This window comes from Protopterus annectens, chromosome 3.part0, assembly GCF_019279795.1.
Source record: "Protopterus annectens isolate FY-2018-M chromosome 3.part0, PAN1.0, whole genome shotgun sequence".
Lineage (NCBI taxonomy): Eukaryota > Metazoa > Chordata > Ceratodontiformes > Protopteridae > Protopterus > Protopterus annectens.
Window position 1 is genome coordinate 1,964,860,054 of NC_056731.1, and position 15,250 is coordinate 1,964,875,303.

The 15,250-nt window shown below is 40.2% G+C and overlaps 1 protein-coding gene across 1 annotated transcript in view; it reads left to right on the forward strand.

Moving 5' to 3' along the window:
• SEC22C (SEC22 homolog C, vesicle trafficking protein) overlaps positions 1 to 15,250 on the forward strand; it is a 717,172-nt gene that overhangs the window by 132,600 nt on the left and 569,322 nt on the right. The window contains exon 2 of the mRNA XM_044066059.1: positions 366 to 483. The gene's annotated coding sequence lies outside the window, so the exon portion shown is untranslated. The remainder of the gene's footprint in view (positions 1 to 365; positions 484 to 15,250) is intronic.

Sequence of the window (15,250 nt, forward strand, 5' to 3'; positions counted from 1 at the left end):
AATGTCAGACCACTTGGCTCTGTTATCAAAAGATTGGGATAACAAAGCATTATGAGTGGTAAATGGTTTCTACATTGATATCCCAGAGATATGGACTGTAGTTCCAGTTAGTCCCAAAATTTTAGGAGAGATTTTAAATTTGGTTGCATGATTTGAAAACCCACACAGCATGCAGGCTTTAGTAATGTAGTAGTTTATAACTGCAACAGTTGCCCCTTTCAAGGAGGATTTTTTTTTTTTTTTGCTAAACCTTAGAGATTCATGGCTTTTCAGCATGGATAAGAAAAGTTTTTAACTCTGTTTTGCACATTAACCATGATTTCCCTTTTTTGAATTAATTTGCTGTGTTGTATGATCATTTACAGGTCAATTTGATGAGAACAAGATGAGGCTAGAATGTGACTTAATTCAACCTGCAGTGGGATTAAGAAGTACACAGAAGTCTTTCAAACTGGCCATAAAGGAGGCCTGCCTTTGCCTCAGGTAAAACTTGCAACTCACACTACTTTTATTTTTTTAAACTGGAAATGATTTATTGACAATACCGTTACAATTTATGCATACAGAACATTTAATGCAGCAGGATAATGCATATGAGTGCACAGCATTTAATGCATCAGAGTAATGCATGCTGATTTATACAAGCTTGCGTGTGTGTGTGTATGTGCGTGTGCGTGTGTGTGTGTGTGTGTGTGTGTGTGTGTGTGTGTGTGTGTGTGTGGTTGGTAAATGTGCAGTACCTACCACTGTAGGAGTAGGGACATTAAGTTACAGTACTCACCTTGAGAGTTTCCTACCTCTATTATCTGCCACATTAAGTCTGCATATTGGGTTTATCCATTTCTTGCACTTTTTATAGGTTCATAGGTTATTATTAGGTAGTTGATCTGAGCAGATCATGTTTAGCCTAATTAGGCAGGTCCCACTACATGTTACCTCTTTCCATAAGGGCTTAAGGGGTTACCCTTGTATATATTTACAATATCTCATCCACTCTTCCAGGTAAAATTTGACAAGGGTTAAGGAGCTACTTTGTTTAAAATTGAATTTGTGTCTATGCAGTGGAGAGGCATTTTCTGAGAGAGGCATCTGTCCCACAAGCAGGTGCTGTTCGTTTTGCAGTGGAAATTTAGTTCTGCAGTATGGGTGATTATGGTGTTGCACAATTTGTGAAAGTGTTATTGGTCACATAGGACAGGGTTCATTTGACTGTTATAAGCCAGGCAGATGTCACCCTGTAGGGGTTTGTATGAGATTAAGAATAAAGAGGGAGCTATATGGTGCTAGAGCTTAGGCCGTTGATTTTCTTAATATGGAGGTGTTAATGTCTTTCTTGATAGATCATGTTTGGTGTGGTACATACCAAAGGGAACATTATATTCAGTTATGGGCCTAATAAGGAGGAGAAGGGAGGGATGGTAATATCCCTGCATCTTATGGATATACCCTGGAAAAACAGTGGAACTATACAAAATGATTTGCTAATGACCTTAGAAACATTGTGGTTGACGGAGAGTACAATACATTGTTGGTGACATTGCCTAGATCACTAATAACTGTGTCAGTTCTTAGGGGTGTTTGATATGTAGTAGGTACTAGAGTGGTTGTGTTTTCCAAATGATGCATTACTGCACTCTTTTTGAACTTAACCTTAGAGCATGATTTTGACAGTATGTTCTTGTATGTGATAGTTCCACCGATTTAGGAGTCCTTTGGAGAGTTTATGATAACTTCAAGTTTTTTAGAATCTGCATACTTGGTCAACCAGAGATCCCGGAGTTTGGTTTTGACATTATAGAAATAGGAGTGGCCATAACATAGAGTTCTGTGGGACCTCTTAAGTCTCTTGGTTGGAAGAGCGCCCGCAGTCTTGACTTGATGGGTTCTACCTGTGAACCAGTTTGCTATCTAGGGATGACATAGGGATTTGCATTCTGTTTGCTTTAGTTTGTCAATAATGTCAGAGTATGGGATAGTATTAAAGATTTGGGCCAAGTCAAAGTTTGCTGTAGGTACAGTTTTACCGTCATCCAAAAACTTAGTGGCATTTTCAAAGATGTTGACAAGATAAATCATGTAGGATCTACTGTTCACAAACCATTTGAATGATTTTATGCTGCCATTGTGTTTATTTATGTGGTCTGTAATGATAAACTCCATTGTTCTGCAGACAAGGCTTTAGAGGCTTATTGGTCTGTAGTTGCTGGGATCATTAATAGAAATACGCTTATGAAGGGGGATGAGTACAGCTGTTTCTCATGCTTTGAGGCTGTGATTGAACATATTTTGGAGTGGGTCTGTAAGACAGAGTTTTATATTGAAAGGATACACCCTGGCACATCACTAGGATCCATAGAGCTAGTTTTTTTAACCTCTAAGAGAGATTTAAAATTTGCCCTAAGGTGATTGATCACATTGGGAAGTATGGATAATTCATCATGTTGGAGGAGGTTGAAGTACGGATAATTCATCATGTTGGAGGAGGTTGTGGGTGACAAGGCAGAGAAGCTTGAAGTTAATTTATCTAACTGTAGTATGTTTACATACTCTTAAAATTGCATTTGTGATGGACAGGTTGACAGACGAGATCAGACAGGAGTCCCCGTGGATTATGATGTTTGCAGATGACATTGTGATCTGTAGTGAGAGTAGGGAACAGGTGGAGGAGACCCTGGAGAGATGGAGATATGCTCTAGAGAGAAGAGGAATGAAGGTCAGCAGGACTAAGACAGAATATATGTGTGTGAATGAGAGGAAGGATAGAGGAATGGTGAGGATGCAGGGAGTAGAGGTGGCGAAGGTGGATGAGTTTAAGTACTTGGGATCAACAGTTCAGAGTAGTGGTGAGTGTGGAAGAGAGGTGAAGAAGAGAGTACAGGCAGGATGGAGTGGGTGGAGAAGGATTGTCAGGAGTGATTTGTGACAGACGAGTACCAGTAAGAGTGAAAGGGAAGGTCTACAAGAGGGTAGTGAGACCAGCTATGTTATATGGGTTGGACACAGTGGCATTGACAAAAAGGCAGGAGTCAGTGCTTGACATGGCAGAGTTGAAGATGTTATGATTTGCACTGGGTGAGACAAGGATGGACAGGATTAGGAATAAGTATATTAGAGGGTCAGCTCAGGTTGGAAGGTTTGGAGACAAAGCTAGAGAGGCAAGATTACGTTGGTTTGGACATGTGCTGAGGAGGGATGCAGAGTATATTGGGAAAAAAAGATGCTAAGGATGAAGCTGCCAGGTAACAGGAAAAGAGGGAGGCCTAAGATAAGGTTTATGGATGTGGTGAGAGAGGACATGCAGGTGGTTGGTGTGACAGAGCAAGATGCAAAGGACAGGAAGAAATGGAAACAGTTGATCTGCTGTGGCGACCCCTAACGGGAACAGCCGAAAGAAGAAGAAGATGTCATTTCTGGTATTATTCTTCTGTGGTTGTGGATAGTTTTTTTCTAAGTGACCAACGAATCTTAAGACATATCATTATATTTTTGTTGTTAAGCAAAGTCCAACACTTTGTGATCTCCATGACGTTAGCATTACCAGGTCTGTCAATAAGTGGTTCTGTAAGTTCTTACAATTACATATTCATTACTTTGACAGTGCTGTCTATCCTTTCTAGCCTCTGTAGCCCCCATCTTCTTTGTTCTTGATCTTTCCCAGAATCACTGTTTTCCCTAGTGAATCCTGTGTTTGCATGAAATAGCCAAGGAATTTCAGTTTTTGTTTTGCCATTACACATTCCATTGAAAGTCTTGGTTTATTTCCTTAAGTATTGACAGATTTGATCTTCTTGCAGTCCAAAATTCTCAAAACATTTTGTCCCAACATCACAAAACATATATAGTCCAACTCTCACAGCCATATGTTGTTACTGAGAAAATAATATTTTTAATTATATAGATCTTTGTTGAATGTGATGTGTGCTTTAATATCTTATCCAGATTTGTCATAACTTTCCTCCCAAGAAGAAAGCATCTTTTAATTTCATGGCTGCATTCACCATTTGCAGAGATCCTGGAGCCTAGAAGAAGATCTCTCACCGCTTTCTACTTTCACCTTCATCATCAGGCTCTTCATCATCACTTTCAGCATTTGTGAGGGTGTTAATATTTCCCCTGGATATTTTGATTGCAAGATCTTATTCTTCTAACCACATTTTGCATGCTGTATTTGTCTCCGTAATTATCCAATTTATATGGCAATCTACAGCTTGTTGCATTGCTTTCCTTGTCTTGAACCAGTCAGTTATTTCATATTCAGTTTTAATTCTTGCTTCTTGGCCTGCATACATATTCCCGATAAGGTAAATAAGGTGACCTGGTTTTCTTGGTCCTTTAAGAACTTCCCACAGTTAGCTACCCCATATTTCTCTGTTATCCGGTGGACACCGGCAGTTTGATCTTTGGATCTTCTTCCCTTTCAGAAAGCAGCGTATACATTTGACAGTTCTCTGTCTTTATATTGCTGGAATCTGCTTTGCAGGATCTTGAGCATTACCTTGTTGTGAAATATGTACAATTGTTTAATAATTTGTGCACACTTTAGTATTGCCCTTCATATGCTCATAAGTTGATATGTAGTTACTTAGGCATGCAGCCCAGTAGACCATTGAGGAGCTTAGCCTAGTTGCTGCAAAGCCCTGTTTGTTCTGTGAGGCAAGTAGGCAAGTGAAGGCTGAGGGATTCAAACCCTGTACCACCAGAAGCAGCTTATCAACGATTCATACATTTAATCCTCTGTGCTAACTGCCAAACTAAATTAATCTAGTCAGATGAGGTGGCAGTAGAACTCACAGCCTTTTGATTTCCCAGCAGCAAAGGTGAGTGTGTTGCCTGCTGAGCCAGTGATATTGTACATTGCCTTTTTTGGAATTTGAATAAATATTGACCTTTTCCAGTCCATTAACCACTGGTGTGTTTTTATAAATTTGCTGACAAATTATTAAGAGTAACGTGATAGCAGCATCAGTCTGCAGGATTTTCAACAATTCGTTTGAAATTCCATTGCTTCCTGTAGCCTTATAGATAACAGGGTATTGTAGGGTCAGTTTAACTTCACACTTCAGGATGTCTGGCTCTAAATTGGAGAACATACTATGATATGTTCCTGCCACCTATTCTTCTTATCTTCTGCAGTTACTGTATCACTTCCAATTTTGTCTGTAATCATGCCCAGTTTAAGCCGAAGGGTTCCCTTAATATTGTGAGTCTGTTTGGAGAGGTGTCCTGTTTCACATTCTTTTATTTTCTTCAAGTTCTTTGCGCAGCTTATTTAAATATATCTCATTATCTGTTCTTGATTTGTTAAGTCTCCATTCACATTGACATATTTTCTTTATCTGCATTGCCTTTCACTCTTCTACCTCCCTTGACCACTTCTGAAACATCCTCAGTTACTTATTTTGCCTTAATTTTCTTTCCTTTTGGAATATTGTTTGATGTTCCTTATTCACACACTCTCAACAGCATGTGGGTTCTTTGCCTGTACAAACCCACACTAACAGCTTTCCAAAGCTCAGAATTCCCTCCTCTGACTCCCAGTGACAGAAAGTCCCTCCCATCAGGGAAGCTTAACCTATAAGAATCCTGCAATTGAATCTCCGCAGCAGTCTGCATTGGTGGATTTCAGCTTTTAGACTCAGATAAGATCCGTGTGGGAACTTTCCTTCCTATGTTGTTATATACATTTGATCTCTTTTTGTTTTATTTAAAATATGCATACATATATATATGTTAACGCTTTATTTTAATAAATTTACGATTTACTACTACTGCTAATTTACCCGGGTATTATAATGTATTGATGTGTTGCTTGTATGCTTAATACTGCTTTTAGACAGTTATTTGGCTTGGGGATTTGAAGTTCTGTGATATCAGCTGAACATTCAAGACTGCCTTGTGTATGTAGAACCATGATTTAGTTGTGACTTTTATTTCTATTGTTTATCTGCTTCAATCTGAAGTTCTGGAAACTCCTTACCCCATCAGCAATTTTACTAAAATTATAAAAAAAATATATCATACATGCTTTCTAAAATATCTATTTATCAGTATTAAGAACAAGTGTCAGTCAGAGTCTATTTATATAAAAAAGTCTAAAAATAACGTGACTAAATGCACAATCAAAAATACACCAACCAGGAAAGCAGCCATAGTTCAAACAATTAAGGAAGACTTTCTTTTAAATAGGTTTAATGCTAACAGAGCTGTTAAGCCCTGGATATCTATCTGCACCAAGATAATTAATCCCATTTATATTCCGACATTCAGTTTTCAAACTAATGTTCCTACCTTGTACACTAGGAATTAACAGCTCTAAAACTAAATGTATGTCTATTATCATTTTCCATTACATGTTTAGCTAATGCATTGGTAGATATCTCTCTATCAGTATCAGACAAATGTTCTGAGATTCATTCAACATCCTGTTCATTTTACCTATGTGAAAACATGCACAGTGCTCACAATTAGCTAACTCTGTTAGTATTAAATCTATTTTAAACACCCTTTATCTTACTCAAATCCCAGTGCTGGGGGTTGCCAGAAGAAAAGTATTTTGGTGGAGACAACAAAAATCTTTAAATCCAGGTCTCCCCTTCCCCACCATGCTGGAAAGCAGTCACTCACTACAGACACTTTGGGTTTTGCTTGGGGAGCATTTTCAGGAAGGATAAAAGCGCAGGGGGTGTGGGACACCAAGGCCAGATGCAAGCACATAAATATCAAGGAGACGCTTGTCCTGATCAAGGCACTCACTCTGTGAACCATCTTTGGTCCCTGGGACTTCTTCAAGTGGTTACAGACAATACCACCATCATGTGGTATATCAACAAGCAAGGGGGATCAGGTCATAACCCCTTTACAGATTAGCCATGTTAGCTTGAGATGTAGCTTCTTAGCACAGTCTCACTCTACATGCATCCTCATTCTGTCAGAGCAAAATTAGGTGGTAGAGAAGCTAAGGAGAACCAGGGCAGACTCTTGTGAGTGGAAACTACATTAGGGCATCTTCCTAGATTTGATCCATCTGGGGGGGGGGGGTTCCTCAAGTAGGGTATCTGAAAGAGCCTACTTCAAAGCATCAAAATCCCACATAATGAAATCCCATTTCATCGAGATGAAAATAGCGAAACCTCACTTGCGCGAACGGTCACATCATCAAAAGTGATGCTTGGGAAAGAAACTGCTAGACCACCGTGGACAAATTGCACATAATAAAGTACCTCAAACCCACCAAAGTGGGGGGGGAGGCTTTCCCCAACAAACCCCATGGGGGGGGGCTGTGCCCTCCCCAACTAAATATACCAACTCCAAGCTCACACTATAGTGGGAAAACGACAAATACCTTCATGGTGGCCAAGTAGTTCCTTTCCTGGGCATTGTTTTCGATGATGTGACGGTTTGTGTAAGTGAGATTTCGCTATTTACATCTTAATGAAGTAGGATTTGATTATTTGGGATTTCAACGATTTGAAGTAGACTCATCTGAGTTGCATGCTCTTATTGTGAGTCAAACCCTTTCTCATTTGCCATACACACAGGATTTCTTAGAGAACTAATCCTTCTTTTATGCCTGAAGTGGATTCTGAGTTTACTTTAAGCCAAACTATCCATCTCATCATTTTCTTTCTTGAACCTAAAAATGAGGGAGAAAGGATACTCCGTACCTTGGATGTCCATAGATAGCTCAGTTACTTTCTTGACAGAAGTAAATCTTTCAGATCTTTAGATCTGTTGTTCATTTCTTGTGAAGGTAAGAAGAGGCAACAACCTGTGTCAAAACAGACCGTTTCCAAATGGTTGTTTAAGGCTTTTGTTATATTCACCATAACAAACTCTTCCAGGCAGGGTCAAGGCCCACTCTACCAGGGCCTTAGTCTCATTTCTGACTTTTTGGAAAGGGTTGGATTTTAGAAGTATTCTAGAAACTGCTACTTGGTCCCCTGTACATAATTTTACAAAGCACTATATGCTTGATTCCTTCTCTATGTCCAACTCAACCTTTGCTAGTATCATTCTCCAGGGTCTCCTGGACTCCTCCCCTTCCACCTCCCAAATGTATTTAGCTAAGGCTACTGCAGAATTGATCAATATGATGACCATAGCACAGTTGTCTTAGCTGAACTTATTAAAACACTAAATATTAAAATGATCACTGCTGCAGTATCTACTCCCTCCTTCCTTCTTGTTGTTTGGTGTGTTTTGTATTCCAGGGTGTGAATATTTATTTTTTGTTGTTCCTAGCGTTGTCCTTTGAGGGATGAGCCTCCCTCTCTCTGCTGGCAGGAAAGCTCTGACAGGCTTTACTACCAAACGTATATTTTAGTTCAGTTCAAGCTGCTTGGCAGTTTGGGCGCATGACAGGTGCCCTGAAGTGTTGGAAACTGGCCAGCTATTATATCCTTCGCAAGATATAACCCATATAGCTAAGGCTACTGCAGCAGTGATCATTCAAACATCTATTATTATGGTAAGTTCAACTTATATAACTCTACTTTATAACTAATTGCAGGCTACACGGTATCTACATTTTCCCATATTTATACAACTTGCTTATTTCCGCAAAGTCTTTTTCAAAGTGTCAGAAATCTCTTCCTTGGGTGAGAGGTCTCTTACACAAAGTGGGATTCCAAGAGAACGTTAACGTCTTTCTTGACTCCTTCACAGGTATGTGCTTAGAGTTCAGATAACTTTATTTCATCTTTGCCTCCTGAACAGAAGTGTTATATGAATAAGATTGTTTCTAGTGTGACTCAGGTTTTGAAATATGCTTTGGGAAGTGTCTTGGAAGATGTTGACTAAATTTCTAGAAATGCAGCTGTTTCTGTTGTATTTAGAATGTATGCTTGGTTAAATAATCAGAATTTTTCTGAGGATTTAAAACATTAAATTTTTTATGCTTCTTTAAGTTTTTAATTTGTGTCTGGTCCTGCTGCTACCCAGATTCCCAAACAGTGGGATGATGGAGGTAAATTAATGCACGGGGTATCTACAATGTTTCATATTCACAGACTGTTCCCATATAAGGCATCCAGCTTCAAGGGGCAGAACAAACAAAATTCCTAGCCTAAAAAGAGTTGGGTACCAACAGAAATAGCAGGGTGATAATGCTTCCAAGCCAAATAAAAGGGTATCTTTTCTTGAAAAGGATCAATCCCCTGCTAAAGAATGAGTATGATGACACTGGGCTATCCCATGTTTTTCTTTCCCCAGGGTTTTGCACAACCAAGCAGCCTAGCTACAAGTAGTCTCAGACAAATAGGTGCCGAGAATAATTCAGAGGGTGTACTCTTGGCAGTGGACAGAAAATTCTATTCCCTTCAGGGAACTCACCCATATCCCCCAGTCTAGACACATCTGATGGTCATCATATTGATCACTGCTGCAGTAGTCTTAGCTATACAAGTTATATCCTGCCAAAGATGTAACAGACTGTCAGCGTCCAAGGCTTCAGGGTACCTTCCACGTTTGCAAAGTATGAGGCAACTCGAGCTGAACTGACTAAAAGTTAAGTTTGGATACAGAGTTCTTCAGAGCTTTGCTGCCACTGAAGAATACACTCCTCTGACGCTTTTGAGGATCGATGGTTGGCTTGTGCCTTCCTTTTAGTGGGCAGATAAGTTCCCTTTGGTGAAAAGACTTAATTTTGTTGATGTTTTATTACCTTTCTCTTTATGAAAATTATTTTAAATATAGGAATGTTGTATTTTCATGGACTGTCTCAAGATTGTAATGGATGTTTAAAAGGAGTGCTCGTTTTTTTTTCAGTCAGTTAAAGTGGTGTAAAGTAACTGAAAACATTTTTTCTGTGGACAGATTGTGTTTTACTTTTGTGGGACAGGAATAATGTTTTAAAGTGCTTTTCAATGTTTTTTACTGTTAAAAAAGTAACTTTTGTGAACTGGTAGTATTTAATGACAATTGGTTCTTGCCTTCTCCCAGGAATCGACTACTTGTCCCACAGTCGGTCCTTCTTCCAGCCACAAAAATAAAAAAAAAAAATAAACAAACAGCCGTTGTCACCAAAGCAGGCTAGCAGTTTGCCTCAGCTGCAGGTGGGCAACTCTGCTGTGGCCATTTGTTGTACCTCAGACCACTCAATTTTTACCCTATATCCCTCTGGTGTAGCACCTACACCCATGTCCTCTTTGACTGTTGGGGTCCTCTCAGTGGGCAAGGGAGAGTTACTCTTGTCAGTTTTGGGAAAGAAAATTATTTATTTATTTATTTGAATTTGTTGACTGGGAATGTCCGTCTGGGCATGTGCCCTTTTTCAGCGGAGGCCCTGGGAGAAACATTCCAGAGTTAAAATAATGTAGCAGTTGAACAATAAGTTATACAATAGTTACAGTGGATATAAAAAGTGCACACGCCCCTGTTAAAATGCCAGGTTTTTCTGATATAAAAAAAATGACAAAAAGAAGTTGAAATGATTAATTGTGGTCTCTCTTTTTCTTTTTTTTTTTTTTACTATCACTATAAGCTGGCATTTTACCAGGGGTGTGTACACTTTTTATATCCACTGTCGATATCAGAGTAACAAATAGTGCAAGTTAAACATTTGCAAAACCAAAGTGAAATAATGTTCCAGTTGACAAGTAATAAAGCATAAAACAAAGGGGCTTTTTAGTACAAATAGAACAAGTGAAGATATATTAAATATAGACAATTAAATCGGTACATAATATCAGTGATGTAGAAAATATTTCAGAGGAAGTATAGAGGCCAATTATAGTTAGAGAAGAGATATTAGTGAGGAAGAGAATTCACATAAGATGAATATGTAATGGAAAATTGGATTAGTGCAGGGTGAACAAGTAGGGGAGTTTGGAATTAGTTAACAGAGAGATTGAATTAGGAAAGCGAGACAGAGAGGTTAAGGAGGAAAAGGAAGAAGAGTAAGGTGAGTGGGCAGGAGTAGGAGTGAGGTAGAGAGTAGTAGAAATGTTATAATACACAAAATTAGGAGGAGATTGGATGTTAGTAGGGAAGGAAGGAAGTGGAGAGAAGTGAGGGAGGGGAAGAAAAACAGGTGTAAAAAGGAGGAAAGGTAGGATGGGGAAGGAGGGAATATTTAGGGGGTCCGAACACTTAAAATAGCAAACTGATTTATCGACCCTTTAAAAGCGAAAGCTAACAATCTTGAAGACGAAGAAAGTTAAAAACACAAAATAAAATGGGGGGCTTTGCCCCCACACCCCCCGATGTGGGAGGCTGTGCCCCCTACACCACCAATACTTAAATATACCAACTCCGAGATCGCACCACGGTGGAGGAAATGGCAAAGTCTCAAAAACAGCCCAGCAGTTTTTTTTCCCTGGGAAAAAAAAAATCGCTGTACCGTGTCTTTGGGATTGTCTGCTTTCACTTTTAAAGGGTCGATAAATCAGCATTCACTATTTTAAGTGTTGGCTGATTATAGACCCTATTTAGGTGAGGTGGTTACACTGACATTTCCTAGCGCTAAGAAGATATTGTTGGAGAGCTGTGTTAAAAACTTGGGCATGAGTGATGTTTCTAAGAGCCAAAGGAAGCTTATTCCATGAGAGAGCTGGAAGGTAGCAGTAAAGGTTTTGTCCATAAGATTTTTTGGGCTTGTGAATCTGTAAGAGGCATTGGTCAGCACTTCCAAGGGGGTGAGGTGGATTATAGAGAAAGACAAGAGAAGATAGACTGGGGCAAGAAGAGGACTTATTAAGGATGGTGTGGATTAAGAAGCTGAGAGTAGCTGTTGGTTAGGAAATTTTAACCAGCTAAGATTCTGGAGAGCAAGGCAGTGATGGGATTTAGATGGCATGTTAGCAGCAAATCTGGCAACTCTGTTATATCTAGTTTCTAATTTAGATAAAAGAGAGAACTGTAAGTTAGTAAGGACTTGGGGGCAATATAGGAATTTGGGAAGCAAATAGGCTTGGGCAAGTGAGGTTCTAAAGTTAGGGGTGAGGAACTTTTTATTTATGTTAAGTAGGCCAAACTTTTGGTGGGTTTTCTTTATACAGTACTGTTCATGGTAGGTAAATTTAAGTTGGTCATCAATGAGTACTCCAAGCAGCTTAGTGTGGGGTTCAGTTGAGATGATGGTGTTGTTAAGAGATGTGATGGTGAAAGAGGATTTTAAATCATGTAAAGTTTGGGTAGGAATAGAAGGAGTTTAGTCTTTTTGGGGTTTAGGTTGAGTTGGTTGTTAGAAAGCCAAGTCTCAGTGAGGTTGAAGGAGATTTGAGTGAGGGAAAGCAGATCGACTGTCAGCAGTGGTATTGATGGTGGATTCATCTGCATATTGTATATGGGAAGACTGAGGACAGGCTGTATGAAGTTGTTTAGTAAATATGTTAAAAAGAAGAGGACCCAAAATTAAACCTTGAGCGACACCCAGGGGGATAGGCTATGAGCCATTTGACTGATTGTTCGTGAGGTAGCTTGTAAACCAGGAAATAGTGGAGGAGGAGAGGTTTAGTGCCCATATTCAAAATTATGTCCATTCACAACCTGTTACCTCTCCTTTCTCTTTCAAGTTTCCAGGCAACACTACACTTAAACGATGTTTATCATCACATCCCTATTCATCTAGACTTCAGACATTTATTAAGGTTTTGTGTGTTTGGAGCACATTATCAGTTTTCTGTCTTAGCCATTGGACTATCCTGTGCTCTGAGAGCATCTATGAAGTGTCTAGCTTTAGTTATAGCTAATTTCAGGTTACAGGGTATCCACATGTTCCCATATTTAGATGACTTGCTTATCTTTACAGAGTCCTTTTCATAGTGTCAGGAATCTGTGTGTTCGGTGATAAATCTCTTACACTAGGTGGGATTCCAAGAGAGCATTCAGAAGTCTTTCTTCACTCCCTGGCACAGGATTGTGTTCATGGGGGGGGGGGGGGTCCCCTTCACATGGTTGACTTTTCACAAAGTCGACTTTCAAATGGTCGAGACCATATGATCGACTTTTGAAAAGTCGACTATGGGGAACTGCTATCTCCGTACAGTGCGGAATGGGAAAATGTCCCTCTTCCACACTGTAGTGCAATCTCGGAGTTGGTATAAGTTACGGGGCGGGTTCAGGTGGGCTTGCCCCCTCATAACAGTTTTAAGGTAAGTGTTTGTTGTGTTTTTTGTGGTTATTTTACATGGTCTACTTTCCGAAAGTCGATCATATGGTCTCGGCCATATGAAGGTCGACTTTGTGAAAAGTTGACCATGTAAAGTAGATCTGTTCATGGGATGTCATCTTGACACCACAGTTCAAAGAACTTTTCTTCCACAGGAAAAAAATATCTTTATCTAGAGCTATTTCTAAGTTTTTTCACTCCGATTTTGGTCACTTCAAAGGAATACTGCATTTTGTTTTAGTCTGATTCTCATGATTCCCTGGCAAGACTGACCATGTGAAGGATACAGTGGTATGTGAATTCTCTTTGGTCCCAGCATTAACAGTGTTTTATCTTTTCAAATCCTGATGTTGAGGTTTGTCAGGAGATTAATCTTTTGGTAGAAATGACAGATAACCTTAAATCCAGGTTTCCCCTTCTCCCTCCCTGTTGCAAAGCAGTCAGTCACCACATATGCTTTGTATTTTTCTTGGGGAGCAGTTTCAGGAAGGATAATGCAGGGGTTGTAGTGTGGGCTTCTGCAGTCATTCAAGGATCTACTGTTGTGGTAAATTTTACATCTGATGTTGTAAATCTTTATTCATTCCTTACTGTTTGGATTTTGGTTACATCCTCGGAACTGACATGGCCATTACCAAGCACGTGCCAGGCAAAAACTCTCAGCCAAGACCTACCCATAATGCCCCTCTCATAGTCTCTTCAGATCTCATTTGCCATGTTCCTCGTCAGACATGCCAAGCCTTCTCTCTCAAGCTAACTGTAGTGTTTTTTTGTGATTATCTGTATCAGTACCGTCCTTTAGTCATTTTTCCCAAAATATTGTCTTTCGTCTGTAAATTCATATACTTTATTTCTATATCCTACCCTCTACCTTTGGTAATTTTTGTTATACCTCGTCCCTCTCCACTACCTTTGGTAGACCTTTTGCTACCACTTTGTGGTATCTCTAAATACCATTGTTGGCTTTCTATCTGTATTAAAAAAAAAAAAAAAAAAAAACCCTCTCCTTCTCGAACCTTGCTGTTGTTATTTTTTGGTTGTTTATCTTGTAGTTTAGGACTATAGTGTGTTTTTTCATGATATCTGAAAAAGTAAAATTAGGATTTAAACAGTGTGATAAGTGCGGGCGTAAAATGCCCAACTCAGTCGGTCACGCTCAGTGCGATTATTGTTTGGGCATTGACTACATCAATGCTTCTTGTGATATTTGTTCCAGCTTCAGCAACCGTACATTGGCTGAATGTAAGAACAAGCTAATTCTGAAGGGTATGATGAAAACTGCCTTCTCGGAGGCTCTTTCTGGGTCGGAGGTCTCACCACCTCCTAAGACTAAGAAACATAAAGAGAAACGGAGTCACTCAGTTCTTACATTTCCATCCTCCGCGACACTGGACTTCTCCCGCACCTTCGGTGCAGACAACTTCAACACCAGGCTCCATGTCTTCTCCCCTGGTGATGCCCTTAATTTTGACTCCAACCACTGTACCAGCTTCGGCACCATCCTCCTCAGTGCCAACCTTGGTCTTGAGATAGGCTCCGACTAACGAACCTGCATAGGCAGCATCCCCGGCCACAATGCCGATGTCTTGTACGGCTGCACTGACTCTGACTCCGTTGGTTCCGAAGGTCGAACACCTTCCCAAAACCAGATATTCTCCCACTTATAACCCCTTTATGGGACACCAGTTTAGTCCTTTTCTCGAGAGACCTGACTCTCCTTTGGCAGCCTTCTTCAAATCCATCAGGAGTCTTTTAGAACAAGATGTAGTGAGGGTTGTGGACCAGATTTTGGCAGCTAGAGTATTGCCCACCCCTGCTAGGTCTTCCTTCCCTCTTGGAATGGAAGCTTTCATGGCATATTCACCTGTATATCCTCCTCCGGCCTCTTCCCAGGCCCCAGAGACTTCAGTACCGATAGCCACTCCGGTGCATTCTGTCTTGGCTACGACTGTGGAGCCTCCCCTGTCGGCACCGACTACTCTTGTCGCATCGGCCCCACTGGAGCTGGCGTACTCTCAGAGCAGTGATTGGGCTGTCGGCACCGTGGCTCCTAGGTCAGTACCTATTTTTTCTCTGGCACCGTCTATGGCTACTGCTCCCCCAGCAGCTACCGGTCCTCCCGGAGCTCCTCACCTGGAGGTG